General features: G+C 39.3%; 1 protein-coding gene across 1 annotated transcript in view; it reads right to left on the reverse strand.

Moving 5' to 3' along the window:
* Positions 1 to 20941, reverse strand: part of LOC125961819 (metabotropic glutamate receptor 7-like) — a 325017-nt gene that overhangs the window by 69063 nt on the left and 235013 nt on the right. Inside the window, exon 3 of the mRNA XM_049700843.1 lies at positions 19213 to 19303. The gene's annotated coding sequence lies outside the window, so the exon portion shown is untranslated. The remainder of the gene's footprint in view (positions 1 to 19212; positions 19304 to 20941) is intronic.

Below are 20941 nucleotides of genomic sequence, written 5' to 3' on the forward strand. Positions count from 1 at the left end.
AATCACAGATATGACAGTGCAGTGCAATATGCAAATATACTTTTAAACAACTTCTCTTAAGTTATCTACTGTCTGTAAAGACAATCACACTCAACTGCTCTGCACTGAACCCCAGAGCTTCTGAGTTAGAATCTCTTAGAAATAGGTACACGTTTCATTGCTTTGGCAACATTTACATGGCTCTGCATCAGGCAATACAACTGCTAAGACCACACTCTGGGAATTCAGGAAAGGCCAGTGTCCAGTTCTGATCGTTCTACCACCCAACTGTGATCTAGGGTAAATTCCTGATTAAAAAAAAAAGACAAAAAACCCTGAAGATGCTGAAACAGTATTTCCTACTTCACAGGGTCGTCATGGGGATAAAAGGTCATTAGGATAAAGTGCCTCTCACCCAGGAAACACTGATAAATGCTACTGATGCTACCATCATCATCATGACCGATCAAGGACATATTGCCACATGGAAATTCAACATTGCCTGGGCCATTCACAACTTTCCTTTAAAGGACTCATATTCTATGTGGGGTCTTAACACCTTCAAATAACAGAAAATACAAGTCTTTACGCCTTTTTTTCTGTAGCTAATTTTGGCATCTTTCAACTCTGTCCACTTAAGTGTCGGTTTAGCATATTCTTGTCACACAAAGAAGCTACTTCCCAAAGAGAGGAACAATGTGTCAAGTGACAAAGACATTGAGTGAAGTCTTTCACATCCTAGATTGTCCAGTGTACAGCTCAGCTGGTCTCTGGGTTGGAAGCCCTGGGTCTACTTTGCTTGTCTGGTCCTTAGCACGTGGTCTGTGAAACAGAGGCAGCTGCGGGTAGAATTATAACACAAGCAGAACTGGCTTCAATTCTTCCTTCTTAGGTCTTTTTCTTCTTGTTCAGCTGTTCAAGGAACTTGCCTGCCCTCTGTCCCTGCCAGGACGATGTTACGTCTGCCTGGATAAGTAGGTCACCATTGTATATCAGGAAAGGTCTTATTTGTAATCATCAGGAACCAGATATGGCTAATTTGAGCAGAAAAGGAAACTTTTGGAAGTTTATGGTTAGGTCTCAGTAACTAGAAGCAGACTAAACAACCGAAAGCCAAGCCTATGCTATTGCAATTATAGGATCAGGCCAAAGTGATGTTATAAGTCCTAGCTGGCCTTGCTACCAAGCAGGAACAGGAAACAGGAGATTGACCCAACACTGCTGGCCTTGCTTCTTTACATCATTTATTTGTAATTCAAAATCCAAGAGAGGGGCTTCCCTGGTGGCGCAGTGGTTGAGAGTCCGCCTGCCGATGCAGGGGACACGGGTTCGTGCCCCAGTCCAGGAAGATCCCACATGCCGCGGAGCGGCTAGGCCCATGAGCCATGGCCGCTGAGCCTGCACGTCCGGAGCCTGTGCTCCGCAATGGGAGAGGCCGCAACAGTGAGGCCCGTGTACCGCAAAAAAAAAAAAAAAAAAAAACCAAGAGGGGGTGCAGTTGGCCAACCCGAGGTCGCCCGACTGTTTTCCATCTGTAAGGGAGACTGAGCATGTGAGTAAACAGTGTATCTGACATGTTCAGCTTGTATAACAAGAGGAAGGCTCTGTTTCTCACCAAGACCCACAAAGTGGAAAATTCCCCAAAGAGAAAGGAATTTCAGATCAGATGCTTGGAAAGTTAAAAACAACAACAACAAACAAATGCAGATGTGGAATTAAAGACATGGAATAATTAAGAACCTATATGTGGAGTGATTCAGACCTGAGTTCACATCTGGAGCAAGCTACTCAATCTTGCTGAGCTTCAATTTTCTCTAAAGGAAACAGCATGGAAGATGATGTCCACATGTAACTTGTGGTACAAATGAAGGAGGGTAGTACAGGATATGATGCCTGGCACATCCTATGCATTTGCTAAAACTACTAGTAGTACTATTATTATTGTTACTTATTATACAATTTATTGTAGAAATTAACAGGGAGAGTATTAATAAATGTTAATACAGTGCTAAGTGTCACATTTATGATCTCAACTAATTATTGGTTGATTCAACAAACATTCCACATATCAGAAAATAACCTGTTAGTATATATATATATATTTTTTTTACAGAAGAAAAGAAACCCTGAGGCTTAGAAAGTGTAAACAATGTACCAAAAGTCACTCATTTAAGAGGTAATGGAATATTATTCAGCCTTAAAAAAATGAAGGAGATCCTTTCATTTGTGACAATATAGATGAAACAGGAGTGCATTATGCTAATGAAATAAGCCAGACAAGATAAATACAAATGATATCATTTATATATGGAATCTAAAAAGAAAAAAAGCCACACTCATAGAAACAGAGAGTAGAAAACTGGTTGCCAGGGGCTGGGGTGTGGGTGGGGAAAAGAGGGGAAGACTGGTAAAAGGGTACAAACTTTCAGCTGCAGGATGAATAAGGTCTGAGGATCTACTGTATAACATAGTTACTACAGTCAATAACACTGTATTGTATAACTAACATTTTCTGAGAGAATAGAACTTAAGTGTTCTTACCAAAAAAAGAAAAAAAGGAAAAAGGTGTCATGAGCTGTTAGATGTATTAATTAACGTGATGGGAAGGATCCTTTTGCAACGCATATGTATATCAAATCATCATGATATACTCTTTGACTATCTTACAATTTTGTCAATTATACCTCGATAAAACAGGGAAAAAAGAGGTAATAAAGATGAGATTCCAATCCAGGATTATCTAGCTCAAAAAACTACACTCTTAACCATTAAAATATAGTATCCATCCATATGTTGTAACTGTAAAATGCTTAACACAAAGGAAACGTTAAATAAATGGTATTTATTCTAACTCTAATGCTTACTAGATATGTTATGTGGTATGTTTTACTTCTAACTACAAGGGTATAAGGTGCAAATTCTTGCTACAGAACATAAAAGCCCCTGTGGTACCCTGTAGGATAAACACAGTACCTGTAAATCTCTCATCTCTCAACCCAGAGTCTCCTCAAGTTGGAGGTCTTTACCCCCTTTATAATGTGGGAATAATGCCTTTCCCACATTTGCACTGGGCATGAAAATCCATACTTTCAGGTGTATACTGAACCTCCACTTAGCTCCTCGTCACCTTGGAATCACCAGACCAAAGATCATTTATTCCATTAATATAAATGATGTAGGGATAGAAGTACAGAATATACAGAGAGTGTTGGAGGAATCCAAACAACAAGTCCTCCACTCTCAAAACAAATTTTAGAGTTCCAAAAGTAAAGAGCAATGTTTGGAAATAAAACTAAAAATGAAACATCTACAATTAGCCAAGTATTTATTATGGGCCAGGCTACTTACTAGGCACTTGATAAACATTACAGCTCATCTTCCTGCAGTCCTTCAAAGCATATAATATTGTTTCTATTTCATACAGAAGAAAATTGTATCTAAGCAGGTTAGTGATTAGCCCAAGACCACAGGGCTAGGCTGTAAGAAAAGAAGGCCAAGTTTCAGTGGTCAAAATGGTGATGGATGTTATAACTAGAAGATTATGGTTAATCAAATAAAAATATTCAAAACGGTCCTAATGTATTATTGGGATTTCTTTAGAATAACTTGGGTGCCTTAGTGAATACAGTAGTGGTAGGCACTATAGTCTCTTTAATTTGCTAATCATACAAATCTACTTTAGTATTCTTGGTGACAAGGAGCTAACTACTGATAAGACAGCTTCTTCAATTTGGGGGCTACTCCAGGGTGAAATGCCAGAACAGTCTTACTGCCTGCAATGTTACCTAGTTCTACCAGGGGGAATAAAGCAGAACAAGTAGCCACTGTTCTTGACAAATGGATACAGTTTCAGTTTTTCAAAATGTGAGTGTCAGATTCATTCACTATATCACATAGATCTGTCAAATGGCTTTGCCCATTTACTAATGGATGGCACACTGCAGACACACGTTGGGTCAAAGGACTCAATGTCACCTCATTGATACTGTCATCAATATAATTTGTATTGGCATTTTGTCTCACCCTGACTTTAAGGACTATGTGGGGAGATCCAAGTCTCCAGACCATGGACTGATCACCTCTGCTTGACACAGTATTCTCTGCTCATTTCCAGAGGGGACCAAGGATGAGCTCTTGTACTTCTGAGTCTATTCACCCTACCTGGCAACACATACTAGCTGGGCTGATTGGATCAAGCAGGAGCCCCAGAGTTTAAATTTCCAGCTGCATTGGAGGAAACAGAGGCTATGCCCCAATCCCATAACCCCTCACTTCTTACTGCTAGCCTATCCTAGGCTGTTCTTGCTGATAGGAGTATTTCATGCTAAAAATTAATTTTGCTTACCTGATGGCAGTCACACAACCTCAAATGCCATTTTTATAAACAAGGCAACCACCAATGGAGTATGATTTAGGGTTTTTTCTTCTGTAGACCCTGCCTACCCTATAAAATCTCCCATTACTGCATCATGGAGACTATAATCCCTTTCCGAGGGAACAGATTCTTTCCAACCATAGGATGAAATAAGAACCTACATTTCCATACTGCCCAAAAGGAAATACATTGATTACAAAATGCAGGAGAATGACTGATTTTCCACATTTGTTGTGTTCATTAAAGGGTTTTTGAATAGACTTGACAGTATTAAAGAAGTTCAACACACACAAAATAAAAATTAATAAATGAAGAGAAAAAAATTGCATTTACAACAAACAACAAAATAAACACATTGATATATAAAAGGTTGTTATACATCGATGAAAAATGGATGTCATAAAGTCACAAACTAAAAAGTATTAACAGCCAATAAAGATATGAAAATATGTTCAACCTTGCTATTATTAATCAAAGAAATACAAATAATATAATTCAGGTGTCATATTTTACTGAGCTAGAATGACAAAGTTTTAAAAAACTTGATAATACTGGTATTGACATTGATAATACTGGTACTGATGAGTGTGTGTAAGAAACCACATTGGATGTTAAATTCTTGGTAGAAATAAGAAGCACGGTAGCCTTTCTGGAAGAAAATATGTCAGTATGTACCAGAACTGACAACCAGCCATTCAAGTTCTAGAAGTCCATTCTAAGGAAATAAACAAATGCTCAAAGACATATGAACAAGGATGCTTGTCTCATTGTTTAGCAAAGCAAAACAGGAATAATCTAAATGTTGAACAGTAGGGACTGGTTAAATAAATAATAGAATGCTGTTCAACCATTAAAAATGATGCTGCAGATTTTTATTAGGTGATGAGTAATCATACTTATATTACTAAATAAAAATGTTATAGAACTCTTTTGTAGTTTGATATAATAATTAAAGGTATTTTATACTTGCATTGTATTTATATGCACCCCGTCACAAAAAAGTTTCAAAAGATACCCTCAAAAATGTTACAGAGATGATTTATCAGAAATGGGATTTTGAGTTATTTTTCCTTTTTTCTTTAAATCCTTTCAATTTTGGAGTTTCTGCAATGAGCCTGTATTATTTTTACAATTAAAAATATTTAAATTTACAACAAAAGGATCTAAATTCCTCCAGTTTTCCATTTATTTTCTACCCTGGCTCAGGGTATTTGTGTAAAAAAAAAAAATCAGCTTATTTTCTCTTTTGTATCAATGTAAATTTACTTTTCATAAGTTAACTATTTTAGTCTGGCAAAAGTTTCACACAGGAAAATTGTTAAGGTCTGAGTATTCTATTACCTTTAAAAGCACTGGAAACTTTGAAATTATTTCTTTCAGAATTTTCATATAATACTGAAAGGCGGGGGGGAGGTAGCAAAATGAAGGGAAATAGATAGTAGTAGCCAACTTCAATTAAGAAAAAGCAACAAGAGGCAGTTTGTACTCTTTTGATACAGCAGAAGCTCCATGTGTCAACTCATGCTAAAAAATGTATATATACACACACATATATATGTTTGTGTGTATTATATGTATATGTGACACACACACATAATTAATCCAGTCTTAGGCTAATCACTCATTGTGGCAGAAACAACGAGCTGTTGACTACACTTTAATTAGCTCCTCCAGCCTGCAGAGGCATCACTAGGATCAAGATAGGAACAACATTCTCCATCTCCGCTTGCATCTGGGTATGGTTCTATCCCAAAGAATGTGACCAGAGGTGACCTGAAGAGTTTATGTCTGAAGGATAACGAGTTGATAATTGTAGCTTGCAGCTTCCTCTCTCCTTTCCTTTATAGGACAAACGTAGAGCCACTTGATGAAGGTGGTGGGTCCCTGAATAACTGAGCAGAAAACTGACCCTCAGACCACCAAAGTCCATACTACACTCCTGAGTGAGTGAGAAATGAACTGTCCATGTGTTGCTCCACTGAGGTTTAAGGTTTATTATTTAGTGTTTAACTAACGCATTTTTTCTTTAAACCTCAGTTGCCTTCTCTGTAAAATAAAGTCTTTGAAAAGGATCCACTGTAAGTTTTTTCCATTGCTTATGTTTTTATCTTAGTTTTTAATTCTCAGAAACATTGCACGCATTTTACCTTTTAAGTTAGTAAGTCTACTTTTTTTCCCACAAAGACGGGTTCTTCAAGTTATGGAGAAGTCATAGCAGACTGTTGCTTCAGTTTAAGATATGCATTCACATATGAGATGAGAAGGGTGAGGACCCAGAGAAACGCCTTTGACAGAGGGGAGTGAGAGCATACTGAAGAATGTTTAGCAATAAAGAATTCAGATGGGAGAAACGGATGGGTTACATCTAACAGATTTGCTCAAAGGAATTCTGGAAAGGCAAATATGTGAAAATGTATAGCAAAGACATGAAATGCCTTTTGGTCCCTAAATGGATTTCATTTCAAAGACGTGCATATTGCAAATACATGTACCATAACACTTCTCTGTCCACTTCTAGAATTTTCTAAAGCCTGACAGAACATCTGCAGAGAGAGGATGTCATTCCAAGATAATCGACTGCAAGTGACTAAATTAAGATAAAAATGTCCTTAACCTTGAACAGTTTTTAAAGGGATTTTAGAAGAAAGGAGCCCTCCAGGGGGTTGTATAACTATATAATTGTACCCTTTCTAAAAGGCTATTTACAGATACATAATGTTTCCCCTCCATTCTTTAAAGTAAAATATAGGATAAAAAAAATAGTTTGGGATAATATTTGTTTGGGACAGCAGGCACTGCTAATCAGTACCACTCTCTCCTTATTCCTTACTATCAGAGCCCTGGTTTAGGAGACCCCATTATCCTTAAGGCTAAGGTGGCCAGTTTAAAATCCGAGCTGATGAGATCTAAGTGCAAGTCTGCTGACCATCTGTGGTAAAAAAAATTTGCTCTCTGAGTTAGACACTGCCTGGTTTTTCGTACTTCTTTTTTTTTTCATTTTCTTTCTTCCTGCCCAAATTGTTGGAACACTATTGGAGATTCTGGGGTCACTTTGAAGCTATGTGGATGTGCTAGAGATGTGGAAGCTGGAAGAGCGAAGCAACCCAGTCCCCTGGTGATGCCCTTCAGCAGCTGGACTAACGCTAGAGGGACTATCTCCAAACTTCCTGCTACCCGTGGAAAGTAAGGTAAATCACTCATTCACTTTCTGTTACCTACTAACTGATCCAGAACTCTAACCCCAGGGTTCTAGAACCCTTCTCAGTATCCCATAGTCATACTCATGTTCCAGACTCCTGATCATCAGACTTGCTTATAGCAGATGTATGGGGAGGGCAGGCTCTTCTGGAAGCCCTCATACTTCCTCCCCTACCCCCACCACACACAAATAATGATCTTTATGTCCACTCATCCTATCTACACTCAGAGGCCAGGGCCCCCAGGAAGGCTTCACTGACAACCCTTTACTCCTCTCTACAAGCAGAAAGGGTAGAGGTGTGGGCTCTGGAATCAGACTTCCTAGACTTGAATTCTTAATCTGTTACTTACCAGTTTAGGATGTGGGCAAAGTAGTTACCTTCTCTGGACACCCCTGTAAAAGAGCAACACTAAGTAGCACCTACGTACCTTACTGAAAGGATTAAATGAGCAAATGCAGGTAAGGTTCTTATAATTTTTTCTTGGGTCAATCAATTGTAGCTGCTATTGTTACCTTTGGCTAATTTAGGGCAGAGTCCCTTTGCCCTCCTTTGGTTCTCTGGGCCCGTCTCATTCACAACACACACAACCGCATACTGCATTCACAACACACACAACCGCATACTGCAGAGTTTTGAAAGGTGGTTCTCAAAATGTGGTCCCTGGGCCAGCAATATCAGCCACACCTGGGAACTGGTTAGAACTCTGGCACTGGAGCCCAGCAATCTGTGTTTTAACAATATTCTCAGGCAAATCTGATGCACACTAAAGGTTGACGACAACTGAGAACATCTGTCTCACACTCTCCTGGAGGCATTCACCAAAAATAGAGTTACAGGACCTTACACCTTACCAGTTGGAGAAGGGGTCTAGTAATTGCCCTGGTTATCATGCTTGTCATGATTTTTCAGCACATAAATGTTTGAGAATCACTGCCATTTTGAATGTGTGTTTCACTTGTCTGTTTTTCCAGTGGACTTTACTTCCTTGCAAGGAAGGTTTGTGAAGATTTGTTGCTGTTGTTTGCATTATTAGTTTTATTATGCTAATTCTAGAATCTCTGGTGCGTAGTGCAATCTCAGGCAGGAAGTAGTGGCTCATTAAAACAGGTATCCCAAAAGTCTTAGTAGAACTTCAAGATTAATTCCTTCAAGAAGAGGTAAAATTGTCATTAGATGCAGATGATATGATACTATATAGAGAAAACCCTAAAGACTCTACATGAAAACTACTACAACTGATAAACGAATTCAGCAAGGTAGCAGAATACAAGATTAACATACAGAAATTGGTTGCATTTCTTTATACCAACAATGAAATATCGGAAAGGGAATGTAAAAAAACAATGCCTTTTAAAATCACAACCCCAAAAATAAAATACTTAGGAATAAACCTCACCAAGAAGGCAAAAGACTTATACATTGAGAACTGTAAGACATTAATAAAGGAAAGTGAAGATGATTCAAAGAAATGGAAAGACATCTCATGTTCTTGGGTTGGAGGAATTAATATTGTTAAAATGCTCATACTACCCAAAGCAATCTACAGATTTAATGCGATCCCTATCAAATTACCCATGACATTTTTCACGCAATTAGAACAAATAATCCTAAAATTCATACAGAACCATAAAAGACCCAGAATTGCCAAAGCAATCCTGAAGAAAAAGAACAACGTTGGAGGCATAGCCACCCCAGACTCAGACAGTACTCCAAAGTCACAGTAATCAAAACAGCGTGGTATTGGCACAAAAACAGACATATGGATCAATGGAACAGAATACAGAGCCCAGAAATAAACCCACACACCTCAGTTAATCTTTGACAATTAATCTTTGACAAAGGAGGCAAGAATATATAATGGGAAAGAGACAGTCTCTTCCGCAAGTGGTGTTGGTAAAGTTGGACAGCCTTATATAAACCAGTGAAGTTAGAACACATCCTTTCACCATACACGAAAATAAACTCAAAATGTCTTAAAGACTTAAACATAAGACATGACACCATAAAACTTCTAGAAGAGAACACAGGCAAAATATTCTCTGACATAAATCATACCAATGTTTTCTTAGGTCAGTCTCCCAAGACAATAGAAATAAAAATGAAAATAAACAAAGGGGACCGAATCAAACTTACAAGCTTTTGCACAGCAAAGGAAACCATAAACAAAATGAAAAGACAACCTACAGAATGGGAGAAAATATTTGCAAATGATGCGACCAGCAAGGGCTTAATTTCCAAAACATACAAACAGCTCATACAACTTGATGGCAATAAAAGCAAACAACCCAATCAAAAAAATAGGCAGAAGACTTAAAGAGACATTTCTCCAAATGAAAAGACAACCTACAGAATGGGAGAAAATATTTGCAAATGATGCGACCAGCAAGGGCTTAATTTCCAAAACATACAAACAGCTCATACAACTTGATGACAATAAAAGCAAACAACCCAATCAAAAAAATAGGCAGAAGACTTAAAGAGACATCTCCAAAGATGGCCAATAGGCACATGAAAAGATGCTCAACACTGCCAATTATTAAAGAAATGCAAATCAAAACTACCATGAGGTACCACCTCACACCAGTCAGAATGGCCATCATTAAAAAGTCTACAAATAACATATGCTGGAGAGGGTGTGGAGAAAAGGGAACCCTCCTACAACACTGTTGGTGGGAATGTAAGTTGGTGCAGCCACTGTGGAAAACAGTATGGAGGTTCCTCAGAAAACTAAAAATAGACCTACCATATGATCCAGCAATCCCACTCCTGGGCGTATATCCAGACCAAACTATAATTCAAAAAGACACATTCACCCTGATCTTCACAGCAGCAATATTCACAACAGCCAAGACATGGAAACAACCTAAATGTCCATCAACAGATGAATGGATAAAGACGATGTGGTACATATATACAATGAAATACTACCCAGCCATTAAAAAAAAGAATGAAATAATGCCATTTGCAGCAGCAACATGGATGCAACTAGAGATTATCATACTAAGCAAAGTAAGTCAGAAAGAGAAAGACAGGTACCATGATACCACTTATATGTGGGATCTAAAATATGACACAAATGAACCTATCTGTGAAACAGAAACAGAATCAGAGACATAGAGAATAGACTGGTGGCTGCCAAGGGGGAAGCAGGTGGGAGAGGGATGAACTGGGAGTTTGGGATTAGCAGATGCAAACTGGTATATATAGATTGGCTAAACAACAACGTCCTACTATATAGCACAGGGAACTATATTCAATATCCTGTGATAAACCATAATGGAAAAGAATATGAAAAAGAATGTATATACATATGTATAACAGAGTCACTTTGCTGTACAGCAGTAATTAACACAACGCTGTAAAACAAGTATACTTCAATAAAAAATAAGTTAATTAAATTTTTAAAAAGATTAATTCCTTCAGAAGAACAAGTACTACACATTCACAAAAAAAGCACCCTTTGAAAGTTTAAATTTTTGAATTTCTTTGCCACTTCCTTAGTTTTGATCATCTTGGACAATATATTTTCAATACGGACTTTTAAAAAGAATTGTGTTTCAGTGTTTGCTATCCTTAGAGAGACAGAAACAGATAAGTACAACTAAATACTTGTTTTTCAAAAGTCTCAAAAGTATAAGGGAAATGAAAGTAATTATATCTTCAAATGATTTTGGGGTATGTTTCTAATTTCATACTTCTGATGCGATTCAAGATTAAAACTGTATTAAGACATTTGAGACATGCCGCATTGGTATTAAATGAATTTAATTTTGTGTAAAGTGGCAGAAATATTTTCTTCAGCAAACATACCTGCAGATATAAAATCACAACCATAAATCTACAAAAAAGCAAGCTATTGAATGAAATCTGATTGGTTATTTCCCTGCAGTATGGATCTGCTAATAATTTAATTTACTACTTGCTAACAGAAGCCAAAATTTAAATATACATATATATATATGTGTGTGTATATATCTATCTCTTCAATTTTAAATCATTCATATATATGAACAAGTATACATACACATATATAACAATTGTTCATATATATAAACAATTTAAATTAAAGAAAGTACATCTGGTGGCCTATCTTTTCCCCCCATTTCTAAAGAACACCATATTCTATTCTTGGCAGTGGAACGTCAATTCACCTTAAGGGTTGTTCAATGAGCATATCTGAGAAACCACTGGTTTAGCCAATGATGTACTTATTGAGGGAGGCCCTAGTGCCACTGTCAAGAGCTTATCCACAGGAGAGATAAGAAGGTACTTGTTTGGTTTGTGAAAAGAAGGAGTAGTGAGGAATGGCAGGTAGCTGCAGGCTGATGACACGTGATGTCCGTATATATGTAGAACCAACACACCCATAATTGCACCCATTTTCCATACCCAAATCCAAAGCCTTTATATCATTAATCCCAGGCAAAAACGGTAAGATTCATGTGTGTTACTATCCCACGGCTTCAAGATGCCTCTAAACTCATATGAGTATGTCTTAGTTCTATCAGTGGAGGACAAACCAGGCTTCTATCACCAAGCCCCATTCCATAACAGGCAAACCAGTCCAAGACTTCTCTGAGTGCTGCAGGAGAGTCTATGGAAGGGGCGCTCACTCCACTGTGATGCCTAAAATGCCTTTGCACACAGCAAACATTCAATACATGCTGAGTGAATGAATGAGTGAACTGGCTCATTTCAGGGAAATTCCATTCAACAGGCTGACATTCCTTCCTACCCATCTTAACTGTTAAGCTTGCCATCAGACAAAAATTTAATTATAAAACGTTAGAGCTGAGGAAATTTTAGAAACTATCTACTCTCCAGAGGTATACAACTTTAATTTAGTGGTAAAAATCACTAGGAGTGATTTAGGAGTCTATCAGACCTGAGTCCAAATTCCACATCTACCATATTTTGGTGAGCAAATAACTACTTCTGAGGCTCTGTTCCATGTATGCATTATGGGATATCATAATAATACATACATTAATTGTATGACTATCAGGGGATGAAATGACACAATCCATTTGCCATGGTCGGCTAAGTAATTTGCCCCAAGTAAGCACTCAAGACATTAGCCAATATTCATAGCGGAGAGATGAAAACAAAACTCTGGGACTGATGCCTACCTTAGTGGCCCCAGTGGTCATAATGACTTTCTTCCATTCAGCCTGCTCTCTTCTCACTAAGACTAAGGAAGAGAAGATGAACAAATTAGGAATAACAATTTGAAAATGGTTTTATACTCCCTGAATGAATGGAATTATAATAAAATGATTCATGAGTTCTGCAGAAATATGATGAGACTTTAGATCTTTATGTTAGTTCTCTACAAAACCAATTGATGGCCCTAAGATGTACCTTCCCACCCAGCCCCTTCCTTACCAGGATCAAATATCATTGTAAATGGAAAAGTCAACCACACATAATCAACAAGCTAAGTTACAAGCCAGTGAAGTCTCAGAGCTTTGATAGAGAAAATTCAGATTTATCATTATACGTGAAAATAAGATGATATGAAGAACTCAATCTAAAAAATATTACCTGGAGATCTATAATCTCTACAATAGTGCTATAAAAAGTAAAGAGCTAGAAATCTATTTAGATGGTTTTCCTTATAAGAAAGCACTTTCTGTATAACTTTTAATGTACTACTGATGAGAACAATTCAACAAAATTCAAATAAGGAGTAGGTGTCCGATGGCGGAAGAGTAAGACGCGGAGATCACCTTCCTCCCCACAGATACACCAGAAATACATCTACGCGTGGAACAACTCCTACGGAGCACCTACTGAACGCTGGCAGAAGACCTCAGACCTCCCAAAAGGCAAGGAACCCCCCACGTACCTGGTTAGGGCAAAAGAAAAAACTAAACAGAGACAAAAGGATAGGGACGGGTCCTGCACCAGCGGGAGAGAGCTGTGAAGGAGGAAAAGTGTCCACACACTAGGAAGCCCCTTCGCGGGTGGAGACCTCGGGAGGCGGAGTGGGGGAGCTTGGGAGCCGCGGAGGAGAGCACAGCAACAGGGGTGCGGAGGGCAAAGCGGACAGATTCCAGCGCAGAGGATCGGGCCGACCGGAACTCACCAGCCGAGAGGCTTTTCTGCTCGCCCGCCGGGGCGGGCGGGACTGGGAGCTGAGGCTCCGGCTTTTGTCGGAGCGCCGGGAGAGGACTGAGGTTGGCGGCGTGAACACAGCCTGCAGGGCGTTAGTGCACCGCGGCTAGCCGGGAGAGAGTCCGGGGAAAAGTCTGGACCTGCCGAAGAGGCAAGAGACTTTTACGTCCCTCTTTGTTTCCTGGTGCACGAGGAGAGGGGATTAAGAACGCTGCTTGAGAGAGCTCCAGGGACGGGCGCGAGCCGCGGCTAAAAGTGCGGAGCCCAGAGACAGACATGAGACGCTAAGGCCGCTGCTGCCGCCACCAGGAGGCCTGTGTGCGAACACAGGTCACTAGCCACACGCCCTTCCGGGGAGCCTGTGCAGCCCGCCACTGCCAGGGTCCCGGGATCCAGGGACAACTCGCCCGGGAGATCGCACGGCGCGCCTCAGGCTGCAACGTCACGCCGGCCTCTGCCGCTGCAGGCCCACCCCACACTCCGTGACCCTCCCTACCCCCCGGCCTGAGTGAGCCAGAGCCTCCGAATCAGCGGCTCCTTTAACCCCGTCCTGTCTGAGCAAAGAACAGACGCCCTCCGGCGACCTACATGCACAGGCGGGGCCAAATCCAAAGCTGAGCCCCTGGGAGCTGTGAGAACAAAGAAGAGAAAGGGAAATCTCTCCCAGCAGCCTCAGAAGCAGCGGATTAAAGCTCCACAATCAACTTGATATACCCTGCATCTGTGGAATACCTGAATAGTCAACGAATCATCCCAAATTAAGGAGCCCTGTGGATGAAAGGCTCTTGGTGCTGCAGCCAGGAGTCAGTGCTGTGCCTCTGAGGTGGGAGAGCCAACTTCAGGACACTGGTCCACAAGAGGCCTCCCAGCTGCACATAATATCAAACAGCAAAAATCTCCGAGAGATCTCCATCTCAACGCCAGCACCCAGCTTCACTCAACGACCAGCAAGCTACAGTGTTGGACATCCTATGCCAAACAACTAGCAAGACAGGAACACAACCCCACCCATTAGCAGAGAGGCTGCCCAAAATCATAAGTCTACAGACACCCCAAAACACACCACCAGACGTGGACCTGCCCACCAGAAAGACAAGATCCAGCCTCATCCACCAGAACACAGGCACTAGTACCCTCCACCAGGAAGCCGACACAACCCACTGAACCAACCTTAGCCACTGGGGACAGACACAAAAAACAACAGGAACTACGAACCTTCAGCCTGCAAAAAAGGAGACCACAAACACAGTAAGATAAGCAAAATGAAAAGACAGAAAAACACACAGCAGATGAAGGAGCAAGATAAAAACCCACCAGACCTAACAAATGAAGAGGAAATAGGCAGTCTACCTGAAAAAGAATTCAGAATAATGATAGTAAGGTTGATCCGAAATCTTGGAGATAGAATGGACAATAGAATGAACAAAATGCAAGAATCAGTTAACAAGGACCTAGAAGAACTAAAGATGAAACAGGCAACGATGAACAACACAATAAATGAAATTAAAAGTACTCTAGATGGGATCAATAGCAGAATAACTGAGGCAGAAGAACGGATAAGTGACCTGGAAGATAAAATAGTGGAAATAACTACTGCAGAGCAGAATAAAGAAAAAAGAATGAAAAGAACTGAGGACAGTCTCAGAGACCTCTGGGACAACATTAAACGCACCAACATTCGAATTATAGGGGTTCCAGAAGAAGAAGAGAAAAAGAAAGGGACTGAGAAAATATTTGAAGAGATTATAGTTGAAAACTTCCCTAATATGGGAAAGGAAATAGTTAATCAAGTCCAAGAAGCACAGAGAGTCCCATACAGGATAAATCCAAGGAGAAATACGCCAAGACACATATTAATCAAACTGTCAAAAATTAAATACAAAGAAAACATATTAAAAGCAGCAAGGGAAAAACAACAAATAACACACAAGGGAATCCCCATAAGGTTAACAGCTGATCTTTCAGCAGAAACTCTGCAAGCCAGAAGGGAGTGGCAGGACATATTGAAAGTGTTGAAGGAGAAAAACCTGCAACCAAGATTACTCTACCCAGCAAGGATCTCATTCAGATTTGATGGAGAAATTAAAACCTTTACAGACAAGCAAAAGCTGAGAGAGTTCAGCACCACCAAACCAGCTCTACAACAACTGCTAAAGGAACTTCTCTAGGCAAGAAACACAAAAGAAGGAAAAGACCTACAATAACAAACCCCAAACAATTAAGAAAATGGGAATGGGAACACACATATCGATAATTACCTTAAATGTAAATGGACTAAATGCTCCCACCAAAAGACACAGATTGGCTGAATGGATACAAAAACAAGACCCATATATTTGCTGTCTACAAGAGACCCACTTCAGACCTAGAGACACATACAGACTGAAAGTAAGGGGATGGAAAAAGGTATTTCATGCAAATGGAAACCAAAAGAAAGCTGGAGTAGCAATTCTCATATAAGTTATATATATATATATATATGTAGTTTGCTTGAGTGCAGTGTTTTTTGTTTTCTGTACTGAATTCATTAGCATGGGTCGGTATAAAATTTAGCATAGGTCAATATGTAATTTGTAAACTAATAAGGTCTTAAAAGTGAGGAATTAAGTCTTTTAAATTTAATTATTTATTGTAAAGAGCAGAATAGCATACATAAACAGGTGCCTAAGGAAAACTTGTATTCTAATATGGAACTCTCATGAACACCTTTTTTTTTTTTCTTCTAACGGTATGATAGTAGGCCATTTGATTATTTTTATGGCTTTAACTTTACAACAATGAAATATTCGTAAATTTTAAAAAGTATTTTTCTTTATTTGATGCGGGTGGGATACTGGAGAAATGAAAGGTCAAACATCTATTGAGGAATCCATACTTGTCTATATATTGTGTACTTTTATTTCAAGAACTGATTTAAAATTCCTAAAAGGATGCTATAATAAGTTATTATGCCATTTTACAGACTGAATTAAGTGAATTTCAGGGAGGTATGAAACTTGCCTAAGGCTATCCAGCTACCAAGCGGTAGAAGTGAGAATTAAATCCAGGTATACCTATAAAAAAAAATAAAAAATAAAAATAAAAAAAAAAAAAAAAGAAGGCGAGGGCAGCACCAGGGTATGGGGTTGTTAGTTTTATAGGGGTGAGTAATTTCATACGCTGATGAGTGGGAGGAGTATTCCAGCTATTTTGGGGAAGGGGTGGGGATTTCTAGGAATTGAGCCACCGCCCACTTTTTGACCTTTATGGTCATCCTTGGAACTGTCGTGGCACCTGTGGGTGTGTCGCTTAGCTTGCTGATGTGTTACAATGAGTGTATACTGAGGCTCAAGGTCTAGTGGAAGTAGACTCGTCCGCCATCTTGGACCTATTTTGTTCTAATCAGTTTATGTTGTGTCCTCGGGCTATGTAATTCTTTTAAAGGTTGTGCCCTGCCCCCTTTCCTCCTGTTTCATATTGAATATATAATATTTACCAGAGTATGTTTTAATAATTAATACATGATATATTGTATAATTAATTTATATATCATATATATAATGATATCTATAGGTATTTGTTCTAATAAGTCATTAAAAATAAATGAATATTCTTTTTCTTTCATAAAAAAAAAAAAAATTCAAATAAATATCTGCAGATGTCCTACGAGAAGAAAAGAACAGAGTTAGATGTGACAGGGGATAACGACTTCAGGATGAGTAAGACCCTATACTTGACCTCAATAAATTAACATGAAATACAGTGGATGAGTCATGTACAGAATGTCAGAATTCTAAAAGGCCAAGCTAAGTACCAAAAGGAACATGTGGGGACTCTTAAGAAGGAAATAAAATATTGGTTAGTTGATTACGAAAAGGCAGAAGGGAGTAGGTTCCCTTTGGCTGCTCTTTGAAGAGATCACTTCCTTTCCCCCCTAGTCCTGAGGCTAGGGTGGCATGGGCAATAGAGGAATGTGGGGACTGAGAATCATTTCTACTCTCACCAGAGTGGCTGGAAGCAGATTTTCTTACCAGGATGTAGTAGTATGCTAATATGTAAGGGTTCTTGAGGTCAGAGAGAAGGGTTTGAATACTCCGGCTCCATCTCTTGCTGTGGGTCAAGTTTCTTACCTTTCCAACACCTTGGCGTCTTTATCTGAAAATTGGGGACGATGATAATGTCTCCCACCTGAGTGTGAGAACTATATGATACAGTGCATACGCAGGGCTAAATTTGGTGCCTGGCAAACAGAAAGTGCTCAGTACGGCAGGCGAGTGTAGTGAAAATAAAGGCAAAGGTGACGGGGGTAGTGCCGGTGTTGCTTCTGCCCCCAGAACAGGCTCTGACTGGGAGAGAGTTAAAGCACCTTTGGGTTCATGGGGGTTTATATATAAGCAACGGTTGATCAACGTGAGCTGGTTGTCCAAATGATTATGTGCAATCTAAGAAAAAAATAGGCCTCGGATCTGCTCAGCTACTTAATATTATTAGCAGCGGTAGTAGTCAAAGAAGCTAAATTTTATTACGTGTTTATATGCCAAACAACGTGCTGAACGTTTTAAAAGGATTTACTCACTTATTACAACGAGGCTATACGCTAGGTCCTGATAATGTTATTCGTCTCTTTCAGATGTTGACTGAGCCTCAGACGGGTTACAAAAGCACCTAAGATCCCCTTGTCAGTACATGACGGAAATGAGTTCAAATCCAGCCTGTCTGACTTGTTCTTAATCACTAAGGTATGAAATTAACCATGTTGCCCTTTGCCTGATTCTCCTTCTGAGGCCTGAATATTTCACTTAGCTCTCTGAGTGCAGAAGAGAGAAAATTCTCTCTCCTTGACCCAACTTGACATCAATATCCAACTCCCCTTCTCAAAATGGGTTGCTTCAACGAGCAGCAATGAATGCCGGGTCGTGGACCAGTCACCTTGATGACTAAGAGTCAGACACTACGGAAAGAAAATGCTCTGTGACAAACCTACCCTTGTACAGAAACAAGACAGAAATGGGGGGACAGGGCAGAAGATAATGGAATAAGGCACATACGAAAAACAGCACCTGGCATCGTGATAGTAATAATAATAATAGTAGTAGTAGTAGTAATAGTAATAATAGTAGACTTTACTATGCTCTAGGCATTGTATTAAGTGCTTCATTTTAACATTGAAAACAAGTCTATGGGGATGAAATATTATTAACATCATTTTATAGGCAGGAGTATTGAGGTTCAGGTAATCAGGTAAATTACCCAAGCTCATATGGTTAGAAAGTGGAAAGCAGAGATTTGAACCAGCACCTACACTCCTAACCATTATGCTATAACCATTATGCTGAAGACGTAAGAATTCCAATGGTCTTTCCCCATAACCCACTCCTGCACTCCAGACTTAAATAGTCCAAGATCAAGAGAGAGCAAGCTTGGAGTTGCCACTCTTCAGTGAGTGTCAATCATTTCAAAACACTGTATTTGCTAACAAGATGCAGTTCCTGTGATAATCTTCTCAACCAGCTATCAAGAAACAGGAAGCAAAGATTCAAGTAACAGTATGTTCCTACTTACGAGGAAGGTGGGACAGCACAGTTGACACTGGGCTTAACTGTTCTGGAAAACGTGGTCCCAGTAGGCATACACGCTGGTACATTTTCCCCACCTACCAAATACAAAAGAAGTATTTCATTTCCATGTTGCTCTTCAAAGTTCCACCTCATTCGTGCCTGTCATTCATCCTCTGGCCTCTTCCTGTCTCCATTTCTGTACAGAAAGGTGCTGAGTCTCTGCTCTCGGATACGAAAAGGGTGTGTTAGGAGAGGGAGCCATGGTACCTCGATGTCTTTTTTTTTTCATCTTAATTCTATTATGCCAACTCCACTGAACTTAATTAGAGTGAATACAGAATTACACAATTACCCTCTGTTCTAGTCTTCAGATGTTATATTTTGATAAAATTTACGACATGCTGCTCTCTCCTTGAACACCAGATGAACACTAGAAATGGATGTGTGTTGACATAAAATCTGTTATAATTACAATTCAAGTATAGCTTACATAATGATAGTGTTAACATAAAATTATAGATGTGTAGAGACAACGTGGTCATGCATTTTTTAGTATAAGTACATGCTTAGACCAATATCTGTTAGCGGAATGAAGATGGAAGAGAATTTTGGTTAAGCCACAACGGCTGTTTAAGGACTTGCAGATAGCTAAGGAGAACTCAAAGACCAGTAAGATAATATTTCCCCTGCCATGTTTGCAATTGCAAAGTGAAGGGAAGATGTGAAAGCAAGTACCCCTATGGAAATTACAAGACAAGTACATTTTTTTCCTTGAGTACCTGGGTAAATGCTTAAATTCTAATGTATATCAGTGATGCAAATTTTCAACTGAGTTTGATAAATCATAAAATAATAATTATACATATATGTATATAAAACTGCATGGAACTAGACAGTTCAGAATTACTTCTAATTAAAGAGGTACCCTATGACAACTAACTTAAACCTTACAAAATATGGTTCCAAGTACCCTATCAGAGTGAAAAGCAGGAGACTGAAAGGTTTAGTGTAAATGTTTGTAGTCATGGTGTCTTAACTAAAACTACTGTGTCACAAATACTATTAAAATAATTGTGACATTTTATTCACTTTTACTGCAAACAACAAAACAAACTATAGGTATTTTTTCATTTCAGGTAATTATTTTAGCTAACAGTTATTAAATGTTTTGAGAAGACAGAGTGCTAATTGCATTACTTCATTTTATCTTTAAAATAGCGCTTCCATGTAATTATTCTTAATATCTCCATTGTATTAAAGTGTATCTCTAGTTTAGACCTTTCTTCAGAACTGCAGACTTGTGTATCCAACTGTGTACTCAGCATCTCTACTTGGATGTCACGAAAACATCTCAAATCTTATACCTCCAAAACTGGTCTTTAATCCCCCAAACATGCTCTACCCCAAACTTTTTCCATCTTAGGTGACAGTAACCACACCTTTCCAGTTCCCCAGGCCCTAAATCTCGAATTCACCCTTGACCCCCTCTTCCTTTCCATTCTTGCATTCAATCTACCACGAAATGCTGTCACAACCTTCCCAATGTGCCACTTCTGAGAATTACCAGCCGCTAGCAGCCTGGTGCAGGCCACCAACATAGACCTCGAGGATCCTGTAGTCACCTCCTGAGATTCTCCCTGACTCCACTCTCTCCCCACATCCTCAAGACCACAGATACAGTTATGCTTTTCAAACAAGAGACAGTTCATGCCACACCTCGGCTAAAATCCTGC

Source organism: Orcinus orca, chromosome 17 (genome assembly GCF_937001465.1).
Source record: "Orcinus orca chromosome 17, mOrcOrc1.1, whole genome shotgun sequence".
Taxonomy (NCBI): Eukaryota; Metazoa; Chordata; class Mammalia; order Artiodactyla; family Delphinidae; genus Orcinus; species Orcinus orca.